Raw genomic sequence first — 18,408 nt, 5'->3', positions numbered from 1 at the left:
GATGTGGGAATCACTGGCTGGGGCAGCATTTATTGCCCATCCCTAGTTGCTCTTGAGAAAGTGGTGGTGAGCTGCCTTCTTGAACCGCTGCACTTCATGTGACATAGGTACACCCACAGTGCTGTTAGGAAGGGAGTTCCAGGATCTTGATCCAGCGAAAGTGAAGGAACAGTGATATATTTCCAAGTCAGGATGGTGAGTGACTTGGAGGGGAACTTTCAAGTGGTGGTGTTCCCATCTAGCTGTTGCCCTTGTCCTTCCAGATGGTAGTGGTTGTGGGTTTGTAAGGTGCTGTTGAAGGACCCTTGGTGAATTCCTGCAGTGCATCATGTAGATGGTACACACTGCAGCTACTGTGTGTTGGTGGTAGAGGGAGTGAATATTTGTGGATGTGAAGCTAATAAATTGGGCTGCTTTGTCCTGGACAGTGTCAAGCTTCTTGAGTGTTGTTGGAACTGCACTCATTCACGCAAGTGGGATGTATTCCATCACACTCCTGACTCGTACCTTGTAGATGGTGGACAGGCTTTGGGGAGTCAGGAGGTGAGTTACTTCTCGCATGATTCCTAGCCTCTGTCCTGCTTTTGTAGCCACAGCATTTATATGGCTAGTCCAGTTCAGTTTCTGGTCAATGGTAACCCGCAGAATGTTGATAGTGGGGGATTCAGTGATGGTAATGCCGTTAAACATCAAGAGGAAATGGTTGGATGATCTCTTTTTGGAGATCGTCATTACCTGGCACTTGTCAGCCTAAGCCTGGATATTGTCCAGAAGAGTCGCGGAACTTTGTGCAAACATCAGTGAACATCCCCACTTCTGACCTTATGATGAAAGAAAGGTCATTGCTGAAGCAGCTGAAGATGGTTGGGCCGAAGACACTAGACTACTGACCTCCAACAACCAGAATCATCTTCCTTTGTGCTAGCTATGACTCGAACCAGCGGAGAGTTTTGCTCATAATTCCCATTGACTTCACTTTTGCTTGGGGTCATTGATGCTACACTTGGTCAAATGCGGCCTTGATGTCAAAGGCAGTCACTCTCACCTTACCTTGGGAATTCAGCTGTTTTGTCCACGTTTGAACTAAGGCTGTAATGAGGTCAGGAGCTGAGTGGCCCTTGCGGAACCCAAAATGGACGTCAATGAGTAGGTTATTGCCAAGCAAGTGCCGCTTGTTGATGACCCCCCCTCCCCCATTACTTTACTGATGATCGAGAGTATACTGATGGAGCAGTACTTATCTGGGTTGGACTTGTCCTGCATTTTGTGCACAGGACATATCTGGGCAATTTTCCACATAGCCAGGTAGATGCCAGTGTTATAGCTGTACTGGAGCAGCTTGGCTAGGGGCGCAGCAAATTCTGGAGCACAAGTTTTCAGTACTGTTGCCGGAATGTTGACATGGCCTATAGCCTTTGTAGTATCTAGTGCCTTCAGCCGTTTCTTGACATCAAGTGGAGTGAATAGAATTGGCTGAAGGCTGGCATTTGTAATGCTCGGGACCTCCGGAGGAGACCAAGATGGATCATCCATTTGGCACTTCTGGCTGAAGATTGTAGCAAATGCGCCAGCCTCATCTTTTGTACTGATGTTCTTGGCTCCTCCATCATAAAGGATAGTGATATTTGTGGAACCTCCTCCTCCAGTGAGTTGTTTAATTGTCCACCACCATTCACGACGGGATGTGGCATTTTGGTAGGAAGAACATGGAGAGACAATATGAAATAAAGGATACAATTCTTCAGGGGGTGCAGGAGCAGAGGGACTTGGATGTTTATGTGCATAAATCATTAAAGGTGGCAGGACAGGTGGAGAGTGCAGTTCATAAAGCATACAGTATCCTGAGCTTAAACAATAGGGGCATAGGCTACAAGAGCAAGTAGGTTATGCTGAGCTTATATAAGACATTAGTTAGGTCTCAGCTGAAGTACTGTGTACAGTTCTGGGCACCACACTATATGAAGGATGTGAACGCATTGGAGTGAGTGCAGAAGAATGGTGCCAGGGATGAGAAACTTCAGTTACGAAGTTAGAGGTTGGGACTGCTCTCCTTGGAGAGTAGGGTAAGAGGATATTTGATAGAAATGTTCAAAATCATGAGGGGGCTGGATAGAATTGATAGGGAGAAACTCTTCCCACTTGTAAAAGGATCGAGAATGAAAGGACACAGATTTAAAGCGATTTGCAAAAGAAGCAAATGTGACGTGAGAAAAAACTTCTTCACACAGCGTGTGGTTCGAGTCTGGAATGCACTGTCTGGAAGTGTGAGGGAGGCAGGTTCAATTGAGGCATTCAAGAGGGCAGTAGATGATTATTTGAATAGAAACAATGTGCAAGGGTGTGGGAAAAAGGCAGGAGAATGGTGCTCAGTCAATGCTTATTTGGAGAGCCCTGCAGACACGATGGGCCGAATAGTTTCCTTCTGCACCGTAACAATTCTGAGATTATGTTTCAGAAAGTTAGTGCACGGGTCCTCTGTCATAGTGCTCTCCTGGTGTGTCAGTAAATAGAATGCCGAGTGAATCCCTTTCCACACGCAGCTGGTGAACAGCGTTTCTGCATTCTGAATGTATCCACAAGTTAACAGGGAATTGAATGGCACCCCTGTCAACAGTAACTATAGCATGCTGCATATAGCACCTTAGCCACAGTAAAAAGTTCCACATCCCTTCACAGCTGTGTTAACAATCCATAAATTAATGGGTAAATTCCCCATACCTCTGTGCTTGTGACTCCAATTTGGTCCCCAGAACACTACCATCATTTCCATCCAAAAATTGAAATACACATATTTTGCCAAGGTAAATGGTCAATTCCGTGGTGTAACACCCCAATAGTTGGAAGCAGCAGTTCCTCTGGCTCAGTATGAGATGTGCCTTGGTAGATGGGCTAGGAATGTAGTATAAACACAGCCTGACAGATGCTTCATCAACTCCAAGTCACAGTACACAGTTAAATAATCTGAGGGCCAAATGGACACCTTGAACTCTCTCATTGCACATTATTCGATAAGAATGAGATCATACCTATCCAACCATCTTTTATCAACTGGAGTAGGTCATTCAGCCCTTCGAGCCTGCTCTGCCATTCAGTTAGACTCTGGCTGATCAATTCGTCTCCTCTGAACTTGAAAGACAAATTCCTGAACAGTTAGCTCCAGCCAGTTATTGGGGTTATAAACAGCAGCAGAAACAAATGCAAACTATCCGAATGAACAAGGTTCAGACCTGGATGTGATTAACAACTGCAATAACAAGAGAATCCACCTCCAGGAGTTATTTGTGAACTCAATGGTGTCTCATTAGGTTTTGTGACTGAGTGAATTTCTTCCCACACATGGAACAGGTGAATGGCCTCTCCCCCGTGTGAACTCACTGGTGTGTCAGAAGGTCAGATGAATTATTGAACCCCTTCCCACACACGGAGCAGGTGAATGGCCTTTTGCCAGTGTGACCACGCTTGTGTTTTAGATGAGATGAACTGCTGAATCCCTTCATACACACAGAGCAGGTGAATGGTCGCTCCCCAGTGTGAATTCACTGGTGTATGAGAAGGTTGAATGATCGATTAAATCCCTTCCCACACATGGAGCAGGTGAACGGTCTCTCCCCAGTGTGAGTGCGTTGATGACTTTCCAGCTGGGATGGAGACCTGAAACCCTTCCCACAGACCCCACATTTCCACGGTTTCTCTATGGTGCGGGTGTTTTTGTGTCTCTCCAGATTGCCCACTTCCATGTCAGTAGATCCTCCCTTTCAAATATCCTGTAAAAGGAGTTTACAAACATCAGCACTGTCAGTACAGGATAGAAATTCAGAACAGACAATTCTAGTTTCTATGGAGCATGTTTTCCTCATGTTCCTAAAAAGCAATAAATCGTCATTCCACACACTTTCCCCCTCCCTTTGCTGGAATCCAAACTCAGGGTTACCAACTGTTCAGTGTTTTATCGGATTCTCCCTATTTGTGTTAACTGCCCCAGGCTGCATAGTGCAAGGATGCTGTTTGTCCCATCGATTGGACCTGCACTGAACCTTATTCAATCAGTTCTGGCAGGCAAACCTAATCCCCACCGACCCTCACAGCTCTAGCAGCACCCCACTCAACAGCCTCCCTCAACGCACACGTACGGACCCCATGACAGGCTGTCCCTTAATTACCTCTGTGAGAGTTGCTCACCCTGCCAAACCCATCACATCATCTCCACCATCCCTTGCTCTTCTCCCAGTTTTCTCCCTCGACTCTGGCTGGGTTCAGTTTTCAAGCCCCTCCGTGCAGTGTGAGAATAGAATCAATGAATCAATCATTTTCCTGGTCACTGGGACCCTGAAGCCCCGCCCACTCTTTGTTGCTTCACCAAGATGGCCGCACAGAAAGTTGAAAGTCCCGGAGCTGCAAACGCGGGACCTGCTGGTACTTACTGGGGGTTTGGGGCCTCCAGCTGGTGTTTCTGAATCCTCCCCACCCACCTCCCAGGGTTTCCTTTCTTCCCACAGATCAGATTCCTCACTGATTTGAGCCCAAAGTGTAACCTTTTATTTATTGTCCCCGCCCCCTCCCTTCCCCATCCTCTGATGTGAACCATCCTCCACTCGCTGACCCAGGATGGCGGCCGTTAACCTGGGCCTGTTCCCGGGACGGAGAAGCCCCGCAGCTGCAAACCAGGAGCTGATAATTATTCATAACGGTTGCTCCAGCTCACAATGCCCGGGCAGTGATTGACGGGAATAACGGACCAATAGGAAAAGGGGATAGGGCTGGCGAACCGAACGAGAACGGCTGGTCCTCCAATGAGGGGCGGGGCTGAGCCCATAACTCCTCCATTGTCTCCGCAGGTGCCCCGGCTGCACACTGTCCCTGATAAAGGTGGCGGCCGTTAACTCGGGCCCTGTCTCGGGTAATGACCCGAGCAGCTGCAGCCGGTTCAAATGTCGTATCCGAGCCTCGTATACGAGGCTTGGGGCCCTCACAGGGCGTTTGTGAAGCCTCCCAGCCCACTTGCCGGCTCCATCTCGCCCTCATGACCCACCCGGCAGTATTTTACCGCCCGGGAATTTCGACACAAATCACCTCAACTCTCTTCCATCACCCACACTGCGCATGCTCCAGCTCACAATGCCCGCCTGATCGAAGGCCGCACTGGGCCAATAGGAAGAGGGGGCGGGGCTGGAGGACCGAGCGTGAGCGCCCGGTCCTCCAACCAATTGGAGTGAATGAGGGGGCGGGGTTGGGCCCGGATCTCCTTCATTGGCTGAAACTCTGCATCATTTTGTCTCAAACTCCAGGAGAAAACTGGACTTCTCTGTTTGTGGCTTTAAACAGATGAAACCCTGTGGGTGTGGAGCAAACATTTCAACATTTGTTACTGAAACAATGAAGGTAACATGATGAAACAATGTAGAAACAATTAAAGGTCTGACTTTCAGGAATAACTGGACAGATAGGGAATGTCACCATTAGAACAAGGAGAGTCCTTGATTTCAATAAATAAACCTGCAGAAGGGTAATGGATAGGTTAAGGAGAAGGTTAATACTGTCATCATTCAGAACAAGGAAGATGGCGAAGCGCACCAAGAAGGTGGGGGATTGTGGGTTATGGAACCCATTATGGAGCCTCACTCCGAAAGATGGTGAGAAAGATTGAGATCAGCCGACACGCCAACTGCACCTGCTCATTCTGTGGGAAAACAAAAATGAAGCGGAGGGCAGTCGGTATCTGGCATTGTGGATTTTGCATGAAAACAGTAGCTGGAGGAGTTTGGGCCTACAACACCACCTCTGCCGTTATAATAAAGTCTGCAATTCACTGTCTGTGGGAACTGAAGGATCAGTGAGCACTGGCTGTGGAGTCTGACCTCTTCCAGAGGCTTATGTGTCCTCAAACTTGTTAATAAAATTTTAAATGCAAAGGCAAAAAAAAAAACACAAACTGTAAAGGAACAACTGACCTCAGAGACAAACTCTTTGGGTATGTGTGGAGAGGATGTGCTGAATCAAGTTTAAAGGGGTTAAATGATATATGTTTTCTAGTTTGGGTGTTAAAATCTGGAACTCAGAAAGAAATAGATTGGTGCTGAGGGAGGCAGGTTGGAAGTGGGGGAGATCTAGATCAGTGTATTACTCTAGGGAGCCTTAAAACCAGAGTGACAGTATTTCAGAACTGATTCCTGTAGTTAGGACCGATGGAAACATTTAAAGTGGAGATCATAGATGTGTTGGAGGATAATGTGCACAAGGAATTTGTGAACTATCCAAGGACAGTAGTGAAGGGAAAGGAAGGGATCTGGAAAGCAGCAGACATTTCATATGTTATCTATTATAGCAGACACTTCATTTTATTCCAGGAGAAATGGGGCCTGGTTGTATCGGTGTCAGATTTTACACAGCATGCTGTCAGCCTCTGGTTTTGCCATGGATGAAGATCCTCTGAATGGTACCATTCAAATTACTCAGCTGGAGATCTCAGGAGCCACATTATCTGCTTAAACAGAGGAAGGTTTGTGTTACAGCTATTGAGAAGCAGCACACACACACACGCATCCATACACAGAGACCTGCACACACACACACACACACTCACACAACTATGAATGCAAAACCACACAGACACAAACAGAGGACCACATTTACACACACAAACACAGGAATAGTTGCTTGGTAGTACAGAACTTGAGTATTGCTGAAAAGAGAAATGTCTAAGCTTTTTGTCTTGCACTCAAGCATTGTTTGAAATTTAAACCAGGCAGCTTTTTATTTTTATTCATTGATGGGATGTGGGCATTGCTGGCTAGGCCAGCGTTTATTGCCCAACACTAATTGCCCTTGAGAAGGTGGTGCTGAGCTGCCTTCTTGAACAGCTGCAGTCCCTGTGGTGTAGGCACACCCACAGTGTTGTTAGGGATGGAGTTCCAGGATTTTGACCCAGCAACAGTGAAGGAACGGTGATATATTTCCAAGTCAGGATGTTGAGTGGCTTGGAGGGGAACTTCCAGGTGGTGGTGTTCCCATTTATCTGCTGCCCTTGTCCTTCTAGATGGTAGCAGTCATGGGATTGGAAGATGCTGCCTGAGGAGCCTATGTGAGTTCCTGCTGTGCATCCTATGGATGGTGCACACTGCTGCCACTGTTCATCGGTTGTGGAGGGAGTGAATGCTTGTGGTATTGTTGCCAATCAAGCAGGCTGTTTTATCCTTAATGGTGTCAAGCTTCTTGGGTGTCATTGGAGCTGCACTCAAACAGGCAAGTGAAGAATGTTCTATCACACTCCTGACTTTGGGGAGTCAGGAGGTGTGTTACTCACCACAGGATTCTTAGCCTCTGACCTGTTCTTGCAGCCACAGTATTTATTTGGCTAGTCCAGTTCAATTGCTGGTCAATGGCAACACCCAGGATGTTGATAGTTGGGAATTCAGTGATGGTAATGTCATTGAATGTCAAGAGGGAGATGGTTAAATCCTTTCATGCTGGAGATGATCAATGCTGGGCACTTGTGTGGCGCGAATGTTACTTGCCAATTGTCAACCCAAGCCTGGATACTGTCCAGATCTTGCTGTATTTGGACATGGACTGATTCAGTATCTGAGGAGTCGCAAAAGGTGCTGAACATTGTGCAATCATCAGCGAACTTCCCCACTTCTGACCTTATGATGGAAGGAAGGTCATTGATGAAGCAGCTGAAGATTTTTGGGCCCATTGAATGTGCACTGGCCCTTTCAAAGAGCAATCCAGTTAATCCCATTCCCCCACTGTTTCCCCATATCCCTGGAGCGAAGTTTCAACCGATCATCTGGCCTGTCAAGACACAAGCACAGTCACATTGGGGAGAAACCAGGTTAATATGGGGATGGTGGGAAGGGATTCAATCACTCATTTGTGTTAGAAAGTCATCAGCACATGCACACCAGGGAGATGCTGTTCACCTCCATTTATGGGAAGGGATTCACTCGGTTAACCAGCCTCCGAACACACCAGTGAGTTCATACTGGAGAGGGTTTAAATGCTTAGACTGTGACAAGAGATTTAAAAGCACCATTCCCATTTTATAGTCTCAGTATAAGTCAGGCTTCCCAAACTGAGGGTCTGTGACCCCCAGTGGGATCAGATATGAGATTTTGGTTTTGCGAGCTCTGTGGCAGCAATGGCTGCTGAGGAGTTCCAACTGCTTCCTGACAGCTGTGAGGCCCCTTTAAATCCTCACAGTTTTTTGTTGTTGTTGGGCGCGACCCAATTGAAGCACAATTGTTGCTGCAAAAAAAGCTTGTGAAAAGGTCAGTGTTCATTTTTTTTCTGGAAAGCTGATTTTTTCAATAATCAGGGTCACAATGTATTAATAATCAGGATCGCAATATATTAATAATCAGGATCATAATGTATTTAGAATCAGGGTAATAATGTATTAATAATCTGGATCATAATGTATCAATAATCAGGATATTGTTCGGTTGACAATCAGAATCCCACTGCATCAATAATGAAATCCTATTATATTAATAATCAGAGTCCAATTTAAGATTCAGGACAATGTGTGACATTACCAAATCGAAACAAGGATAACTTTCATTCTCCTTAACCTTGTGTCTATCTTCACCATGATTCAGTCTGAATAACATTTTCACCAATCTGATCCACATACTGTCGAGGTGCAGTCACTATCTAACACAGCACAGTTGAATTTGTCTGTGACTAAGATATTCATCATTAGACCGGACCAAAACTCCTTGTGACTAGTACAATTCCTTCAGCATGATCATTATAATTATCTTTAGCCTCAGAATTTTCTGTGTTATACATCATTTCTGTTGAGCTCCAACAGTTGTTTAGAAATGAAGACCGAAACCAAGACAGACTCCTTCTGACAGAGTTTTATTGTTTGTCATAAAACTCTCCACAGCCCCCACTAGTCTCAGCTGTTAACCCTTTTGTACAACCAAATGGGTACTTAGTTAAACAACCTAATAATTAGCAACTGAACTTCTTTAACTGTTTACTTCCCTAACAGATTCCCTTCTTATAAAGAAAGTAATCCTTAAGTTTATATAATCACACAAAAAATAGTACTAACAAACATCAATATATATTTTTTCATTCAATAAATTCACCTTATTCCCCTCCTTAAAAAAAAACTACACATGTTTAGATATGTCCACTGAAAAGGAGTATGTTTTTCTTAAAGAAAAACATGTCACTCTTTGAGGATCTCTAGTAACTTCTTGGAGCTCGCTCCTTTGTTGGTGAAGCAGTCAGATAATTGGTAGCTGCTATCAATCCATTTGAACTTGGCAATCTCCTTATTCTCGAGCATGTGTTTTAAGCTTGCAATGTCAATTCGCAATCTCTTCTCATTAACGCACGTTGTAGAGTGAATATTTTCCCAGAGTGACTTATTATCTACAAGATATTCGATAGGTGCTGTTCCTGAATACCCTTTTCCATTTAAAACTTCTGCCAGTATCTTTGATATAACGGATGCCACACACTGCCTCAACAAAGGTGAGAGTCTCTGCTGCTAACGCACTTTTTACAACTCTTCGTATCTTTTAAGATTCCTGTGCCAAAGGGCAGCATTTGACTTTTTCTCCATGAGAAATATCAAATCCTCCCGCACTCGAAAATCCATCACACAGATTGACTTGAGATGCATCACTGAACACAATCAGTTTCATTTTTCTAACATCACTCAAAGATGGGAATTTCAAAACACACTGCTCCATTTTTAATTTTGCCAATGTTTTGTTTTCCCGAATGATTTCTTCAACCTTCGGATTGTTCAGTTTAGTGCTCAATTCCAAAATGTCAAAACTGACATCTGGCCTTGTTTGTTTGCCTAGCCAATTGAGTTTCCCAATTAGACGTCTGAGTTCCTTTTTTCCCGTTTCAGAAGCTGCTGTATCTTTCTGGGAGACCCTACCATGACTAATTGCAATGGGATTGATGTTCTCTAAGTAGGATTGCTGATGTAAAAGGATGTGTGATCCTCTCTGCCTGATTTCCAATCCAATGTACTTAAATGCTACAAAAGTCTGACTTCTAATTTTAAACTCCATTCTGAGCCCATTAATGACAACGGTTTCAAATTTGCTACTATCACCCCACAAAAAAATAATCCAGATGCATCATAAAGATGTCTGCAAGTTCCCTTCATGGTGTCAATAAAACATTTCCGGGTTTGCTTCCAACTGAAGACATATCAACTTTAACAAAACTGACCTCACTGAGAAATGCCAAACTCTGAAGGTGACATTTAAACTGTATAGGCTTTCATTTCTCTTCCAGAGTCCCTTCTGCATTTGGTGCCTCTTTTAGTGGATGGAGGAAAACTTCCCTTAGAAGTTGGTGTCCCTGCAATAAAGCAGCTTTAATATCAATGGACTCACATTCCCAAACATTTGTAGCTGATAGAGCTAAAAAGATTTTCAGCATAACTTTCCCTGCCCAAGGTGAATCTACTCTGATATCCTGGTCACCCAGTTTATTTTCAAGCCCTCATGCCACTAGCCTGGCTTTAGCTTTATAAGTCGCATTAGGAAGCAGATTTTCCATGCATATCCATCTGAGACAGAGCTGGTCGTCCCCTATCTGACACCTCTGTGTATATCCCAAATTCTTTTCAACTGTGTAGTTCTTGCTGTTTGGCATCCTTTATTAATTTATTGTCTAACTTGTTTGAAGCTACTAAGACTTCTCAATCACATGGGCTTCTGCTCCTTGTAGCGTTACCAGTCTGTGCCATACTCCTTGACCATGTTAAGCTACGCCCTCTATCCTGCCTTCTATAATGCTCTGGACTGTTACTGTTTGGTCTCCCTCTCCCATTTATGGATGTTCTTTCAACAGTTGGCGATCTCTTCTGAGAGGCATGTTCACTCCCAGACTCACTGTCTGGACTGATACTGCGTTTCCGTGCCTTCCATTTTTGTACTTCTTGTTTCCAATCCATAGACCTAACCTCTGGTCCTTTATCCCGTACATTTAACCAGTTTTTATATTTTCCAGTGGCCTTCCTTGCTCTATCTACAACTGTTGCATTAGCCATTGACTAGCCCCTTCTGGCAAGTATGTAACTTTAGTGCCAGCTTTCGACAGTTGTCCTCTGGGACAAATCACTTCATCTTCTTTGTCCAAATTACTGTTTCCATCTTCAAATACCCAGTCAACTTCAGCTACCTGGTCTTCACAATCATGCAACATATGGGTATGAGAAACATATGGTTCCTTGTTCCTTCCTACACTTTCTGAGCCTGCAAATTTGTAGTCTGCGCTAAATAACCTTGATGAGAGCACCCGAATAGACTGGTTCCCATGTTGTAAATTACTGTTTTAACCATCTTTACCGATAATCTTTCCCGGGACTTTCCATTCGTTAAGTCCTTCTCTCTCATAGTATATCAATTCTCCCAGATTGAAAATTGTTTCCGATGGTCATACATTGTGTCTCAGAGCTCACCAGATTCTTTCTGAAACTTTGGTTTTAAGGAATGCGCTTCCACTTACATGTAGTGCATTTAGATGCTCAGACAAGGTACAGCTAATCATAGTTCCCTCCCAAGCTGGGGGATGATCACTCAGGACTGAAGAAGTCTTTGGGTTTCTACCAAAAACCATCTGATATGGACTACAGCCCCCAAACATCTGCACTGAATTCTTGGCATGGACACCCCATGCTAGAGCAGATGTTAATTTACAGCTTGGTCTATCCGCCAATATTTTATGAAGCATCTCATTTATAACTGCATGATTCCTGTCACACACTCCATTACTGAAGAGGCTTTCAGCTCAGCATTCATAGCTATTATATTCATGTTTCCGCACATATCCCAAAACTCGTTGTTAGCAAATTCCCCCCCATTATCTGAGAGGAATTTCACTGGCGGTCCCAATCCGGTCCCTTTTCACTTCTCCATTACCTGATCCACAATTATTTTCTCTTCTTTACTGTATACAATTGTTGACTGGCTAAACCTTGTTGCCAAATCTACAAAATGTAAAATAAAAATGTTCTTTTCTTTATCCCATATCTTTAATTCCATCGCCATAACTTTCATTGAAATCCGTCACTGAAGGTAGACTCACTATCAGCTGTGATGGTGTCCTTCTGTATTTCTTACAGGTATCACATCTATCGCTTATCTCCTGTATAAGTTTAGCGTACTCTCTATCCCTTATTCATGCATCCCTTTGCAAAATTTTTAATCTTTGCAAAGAAGGGTGGGAAAACCGGCGATGTAATTTTAACACAATTTGCTTTTTGTCTTCCAAATTCCTATCCCTGATGCTAATAACACTCCTTTAATCTCCTTAGTAGAAAAATTAGGTTTCATTAAAGGAATACAATAGTGTCCAGATTGCATAAATTGTAAATCCACAGGTTTTCCAAATACAATGGCCTTGTCATTTTCCATGTCCAGCTTCATTTGCGCTTTCTTCATCAAGGGTCTGCTCAACATTAATGGTATTTCACTAGACACTACATCCGTGCTGATGAAATGATTAACTCCAGCTATCTTACAAGGAATCACAACTCTTTTTAAAGATTTTAGGGTATTATCATCCCCAGATCTAAAACTGGTGGAACTCTCAAATTCTTTAACCTTATTCCGGTCCTTGTCATTTAAGGATTCCAGGTAGCATTTTAACCAGTCTATTTCACAGACTGTGGATGTGCTTCTGCTATCTAGCACTGCACAGTTGAAGGACTCTGCCATCAAGACATTCATCACCAGGCTGAAACTTTTTGTAACTGATACGATGCTCTCTCTTTGGTCAATGTCTCCATCTTCTTCTGTCTCATGTTTAATTTCAAACACCTTATTAAATTGTTTAGGACAGTTCATTGCATAATGGTATTTTGAATCGCATCTAAAACACCAGTTGACCATACCCTGGGCATTTCTGGAGTTCACTTTTTTGTCATAAATTATTTTCTCCTGCCATAATTGTCAAAGGCGTTTCTGTCCCCATTGTTTCTACTTACAAATCTCCTTTCGTACTGACACCTGCGTCCTGTTTCTAAACTATCTCGCCATCTCATTAAGACTGTATCCTCCATTTTCTGTCTTACCACCGAATGGCTCATTTATGCCATGCAGACTGTCGGAAAGGAATTTTTTCCGGGAATTTTTTTAGAGCTTCTGACATCTGTTCTAGCAGTGTGTGTGTCTCTCTGCAAACTTAACTCGCGTTAGAACTAGAAGCTATCCATATTCAATGCTTTGGCACAGTCGAGTAACTTGAACACCAGCGCCAATTGGGGAATTTCTGGTTGGAAGTTTTGCATTGTCGCATATAGTCCACTGAATTCCATTATTTAATCTTCTGTGGAATTTTCTTTCAACTTTCTAAATTTGTCAAAATCGAACTATGCTTTGTAAGCACTTAATAAATCATCTTTTTGATCGATCTTATCCATAAAATCTACTAAAGTTTCAAAACCTTCATCTGTGTCCAAACGCTCAGGCTCCAACTCCAAAAATACTTTGCAGCTTATTTTGCTTTCATATGGTAGCGAAAGTGCCAAAGTCATCCCCTGTTTTACCTCTGGCAAGGACGTAACCCGTGTCCACATGGTTACTTCATTTTTCCATTGGTCATATGGTTGACGCTCAGAAAACATCAGTGAGTAATCAAACCCCGACACGACATTTTAATTCATCCATTTTGTTTTTATTTTTTGAGTGACTCGAAACCACTCTGCTCATAAGGGTAACTCCAAATACAGTCTTTTGTCCAAAGAAAGCTTAGTTTCCAATCTTCTTGCTTACAAGCAGGAACCATCCTCTTCCAACACTGTTAAGCTCCAACAGCTGTTTAAAAATGAAGACCGAAACCAAGACAGACTCCTTCAGAATTTTATTGCTTGTCATAAAACTCCCGACATATAGGACTAGTCTCAGCTGTTAACCCTTTTACACAACCAAATGGGGACTTGGTTAAACAACCTAATAATTAGCAATTCAACTTCTTTAACTGTTTCCTTCCCTAACAACCATTGCTGATTGTCATAAAAACCCACCTGGTTCACTAACGTCCATTAGGAAAGGAAATCTGTCATCCTTATCTGGTCTGGCCTACATGTGACTCCAGTCCCACGGCAATATGGGGGGTGGGCAATAAATTCTCACTGCGACATCCGCATCCCACAAACGAATAAGTTTAAAAATTGGTTTTCAATTACATCATTGCCTTCTTCCTTGTTCTTTTGTCCTGGGCCTCGTCATGCTTGAAGGAATAGAACCAGCCTGACTCTGCTTTGTTATCTCTTACACTGTTATCAATCCCCAGGCTGGTACATGCAGACACCTTTATCACCTCTGATGAGCACCAAAGGTGTCTATTTTTCTCCCAGTTCGAGGCCAGTTCTAGTGCACAATTTAATTCATTTTGCAGACATTGCTAATTCTGGAAAGGCTGTGATGTTTTGTGTTTTGAGCCCACAGTGCAGTTCAGTATAGTTCTTCAGATAGCTTCGGTCTGGGTTCTTCTTTCACCTCGATGTTCCATGTTACCACCATGAGACAGAATTCACACACAGGGTTACACCACAACCGGTCTACATTGATTAATATAAAAGAAATAAAGAAACAGTTAAAAAGGTAGATGTTACATAGGCTTGCAATAGACCCATTATGTTAAAAGCAGGTAAGTTATACTGAACCTTTATAAAGCTCTGTTTAAACCATAACGGGAGTATTGCATCCATATATAGTCACCACACTTTAGGAAGGATGTGATGGTCCTCGAGAGGGTGCAAATGAGGTTTACCAGAATGGTTCCAACAATGAGGGATTTTAGCCACAAGGTCAGGTTCGAAATGCTGGAGTTGTTCTCTTTGGAACAAAGGAGGCTAAGGGGAGATCTGACAGAGGTGAACACCATTAGGACAGGTTTAGATCAAACAGACAAAGAAATTGGCCAGGATCGATAGAGACTGCGGGGAGCAAGGCTGTTAGTAAACTTAACCTTTCATTGCACATTCTTCTACGTACAGTACAAGGCTTAGCACGAGGCTTCACATAGAACCATCTCTCAGCACACTTGTCACATCTTCTTACATCACTGATGATGTGGAAGATTTACATATTTAATAAACCCTTTACACTACACCAAGCCTTTAGTCAGCCCTCCTAACATCTCCTTCTTTGACTCCGTGTCAATTGTTTTTGGATGTCAGTTTATGCTTTGCCTTGGGACATTCTCCTAAAGGTGTGCTGTAAACAAAAGTTATTTTTCAATCACACTGGGGAAACCAGGACTAAAATAATATCTGGGGAAATGCAGTTAGATCACAGATCAGCCATGACCATAATGAATGACAGAACAGGCTTGAGCGGGTAAATGACCTTCTCCTGTTCCTAATAAGCTTGGACTCAAACACTAGCCGATGAATGGAAAATCGTGGGAGAACTGGGGAAAAGACATTTCACCAGAAACTAGCACTGGAGCAGAGTTAGAGTGTGAGAGAAGTCTGGGCAGAAACTACATAGGAACTGGAGATGGTCATTCAGCCCTCGAGCCTGCTCCACCATTCAGTTAGGCTGATCAATTAGTTTCTCATCAAGATTTATTTGACCTCTATCCAGAATATTAAGCTCCAGCCCAGATATCAGGGAAAGGGAAATGAACATCAGCAGAAACAAACCTTAACTCTTAGAATGAACATTGTTCAGTCTTGGATGTGATTAACAGCAGCAATAACAGCAGAACCCAACCTGTGGAGTCACTTGTGAATTCGCTGGTGTCTCAGCAAGTTGGACGAACGAGCAAATCTCTTCCCGCACACGGAGCAAGTGAATGGCATCTCCCCAGTGTGAAGCTGCTGGTGTCTCAAAAGGTGGGATGACTGAGTGAATCCCTTCCCACACTCAGAGCAGGTGAAAAGTCTCTCCCCAGTGTGAATTTGCTGGTGTGTTCGCAGATACTTCTTGCTTTTAAAGCTCTTTTCACAATCAGAACATTTGAAAGGTCTCTGATCAGTGTGAACAAGTTGATGTTCAGCGAGCTGGGATGACTGAGTGAACCTCTTGCTACATGTAGAGCAAGTAAATGGCCTCTCCCCAGTGTGAATTCGCTGGTGGATCAGAAGATGGGGTGAATCAGTAAATCCTTTCCCACACACAAAGCAAATGAATGGTCTCTCGCCGGTGTGAACCCGCTGGTGTCTCAGACGGTGGGATGAACGGGTGAATCCCATCCCACACACAGTGCAGGTGAATGGCTTCTCACCAGTGTGAACTCGCTGGTGTGTCACTAGATCCTGTTTGCTTTTAAAGCTCTTCTCACAGTCAGAACATTGGAATGGTCTCTTATCAGAGTGAACTCGCTGGTGTGTCAGCAGCTGGGATAAAAGTCTGAATTGTCTCTCACACAGGGAGCAGGTGAACGGCCTTTCCCCAGTGTGAGTGCGTTGGTGGGCTTGTAAATCATTTTTACTTTTAAAACTCTTCTCACAGTGAGAACACTGAAAAGGTCTCTGATCAGAGTGAACAAGTTGGTGTGTCAGAAGGTGAGATGTCTGAGTGAATCCCTTTCCACACACTGAACAGGTGAAAGGCCTCACATCCATGTGAATGCGTTGGTGTCTCTGCAGGTCCTTTGTGCTTTTAAAGCTCTTCTCACAGTCAGAACATTGAAAAGGTCTCTGCTCAGAATGAACCTGCTGGTGAATCAGGAGGTTTGATAAAGCATTACACCCCTTCCCACATTCGGGGCAGGTGAATGGCCTCTCACCAGTATGAACACGGTGGTGTGTGTAGAGACTGGATGAGTAAGCAAATCCCTTCCCACATTCAGAGCAGGTGAATGGCCTCTCTCCAGTGTGACTGCGTCGATGAATATCCAATTCAGATGGATAATTGAATCCCTTCCCACAGTCCCCACATTTCCACGGTTTCTCCAAGGTGTGGGTATCCTCATGTCTCTCCAGGTTGAATGATGAGTTGAAGCCTTGTTTACACAGAAGACGTGTATGGTTTCTATTCACTGTGAATGGTGTGATTTTTTTTTCAGGTTGTGTAACTGGTTAAAGCTCTTTCCACAGTCAGTGCACTGGAACATTCTCCTCAGGTATGTGTGCCTCTGTGCTTTTCCAGTCACATTGGTGTTCAAAATCTTTTTCTACAGACAGGACAGACAAACATTTCTCCTTCCACATTCAACTGCCGATGATATTCAGGCCCTGATTAATCGAGTGACTCAACCAGATCTTGATGTGATGTTTAGTTTGAGTTTTGCATTCTTCTAATACCCTGTAAAATGTTATCACAAAAATCATCTCCTTAAGTTAAGGTTTGAAATTCAGAACAAACAATTCTAGTTTCTATGGACCATCTTTTCCTCTCTTGTTTCCCCAAAGGTGTAAATCCCCATCCCACACACTCTCCCTCCTCCCTGGGCTGAAATCCAAAGCCATCTCACCATCTCCTCCATTTCTTTCCTCCACTCCCAGTTTTCTCCCTCCCTCTCCTCTGCCTGGGTTCAGTTCTCCAGCTCCTGTCTGCAGACTGACAATAAAATCAATGAGTCTTATTGGGGGTTTGGGGCCTCTAGCGGATGTTTCTGAATCCCCCCCGCCCACCTCCCAGGGTTTCCTTCCTTCCCACAGATCAGATTCCTCATTGATTTGAGCCCAAAGTGTAACCTCTTATTTATTGTCCCCCCTCCCCCATCCTCTGATGTGAACCATCCTCCACTCGCTGACCCAGGATGGCGGCCGTTAACCTGGGCCTGTTCCCGGGAGGGAGAAGCCCCGCAGCTGCAAACCAGGAGCTGACAATTATTCCTCAGGGTTTGCGGATCCACAAAGTGTTTCCAAATCCTCCCACCCACCGCCTCGCTCTGACTCCGATTCTCCGGGACAAACAGACGCCTCTTCTCGCAAGGCCGTCAATCGCATTGCGCATGCTCCAAACTCTTTGACACTGCGCATGCTCTAAATTCTGACAGTACACCTGCGCACTGATGTCCTGCTGCACTGCGCATGCTCTAGCAGTCTCGCTTGATTGTCAGCAGCTCCGGAAGAGGGGGCGGGTTGGTGGTCCTTCAACCAATTGGAGTGAAGGAGGGGCGGGGCTGAGCCTGGGATTTTACTCATTGGCTGAAACTGCATCATTTTGAAAGCTGATTTGTCTCAAACTCCAGGAGAAAATTGGATCTTTCTGTTTGTGGCTTTAAACAGATGAAATGACTGCCACTTCTCCTGTGGATGTGGAGCAAACATTTCAACATTTGTTAATAAAATGTGGGAACATGATGAAACAATGCGCAAACAATTCAAGGTCTGACTTAAGGGCAGACAAGGAATGTCACTATTAGAAGAAGGAGAGTCCCTGTATTCAATAAATGAACCAGCAGAAAGATTAGGGAGAAGGTTAAAGAAGTTATGTTCTTTTCCAGGATGGGTTTTCAGTTTGTCTC

The 18,408-nt window shown here is 44.0% G+C and overlaps 1 long non-coding RNA gene and 1 pseudogene across 1 annotated transcript; one reads left to right on the top strand and one right to left on the bottom strand.

Moving 5' to 3' along the window:
* Window positions 1–5,557: 5,557 nt before the first annotated feature.
* Window positions 5,558–5,834, top strand: LOC121270248 (annotated as a pseudogene).
* A 7,803-nt stretch (window positions 5,835–13,637) lies between these two features.
* LOC121270252 lies at window positions 13,638–17,870 on the bottom strand. Its single transcript, XR_005941501.1, has 2 exons — window positions 15,635–17,870; window positions 13,638–14,545 (listed from the first exon to the last, which is right to left on the bottom strand). It is a non-coding gene; the product is annotated as an uncharacterized LOC121270252 (long non-coding RNA).
* Between the last annotated feature and the right edge of the window lie 538 nt (window positions 17,871–18,408).

The sequence above is a fragment of the Carcharodon carcharias genome, chromosome 27 (assembly GCF_017639515.1).
Source record: "Carcharodon carcharias isolate sCarCar2 chromosome 27, sCarCar2.pri, whole genome shotgun sequence".
Taxonomy (NCBI): Eukaryota; Metazoa; Chordata; class Chondrichthyes; order Lamniformes; family Lamnidae; genus Carcharodon; species Carcharodon carcharias.
This window is presented reverse-complemented; position numbering and strand designations above follow the sequence as displayed.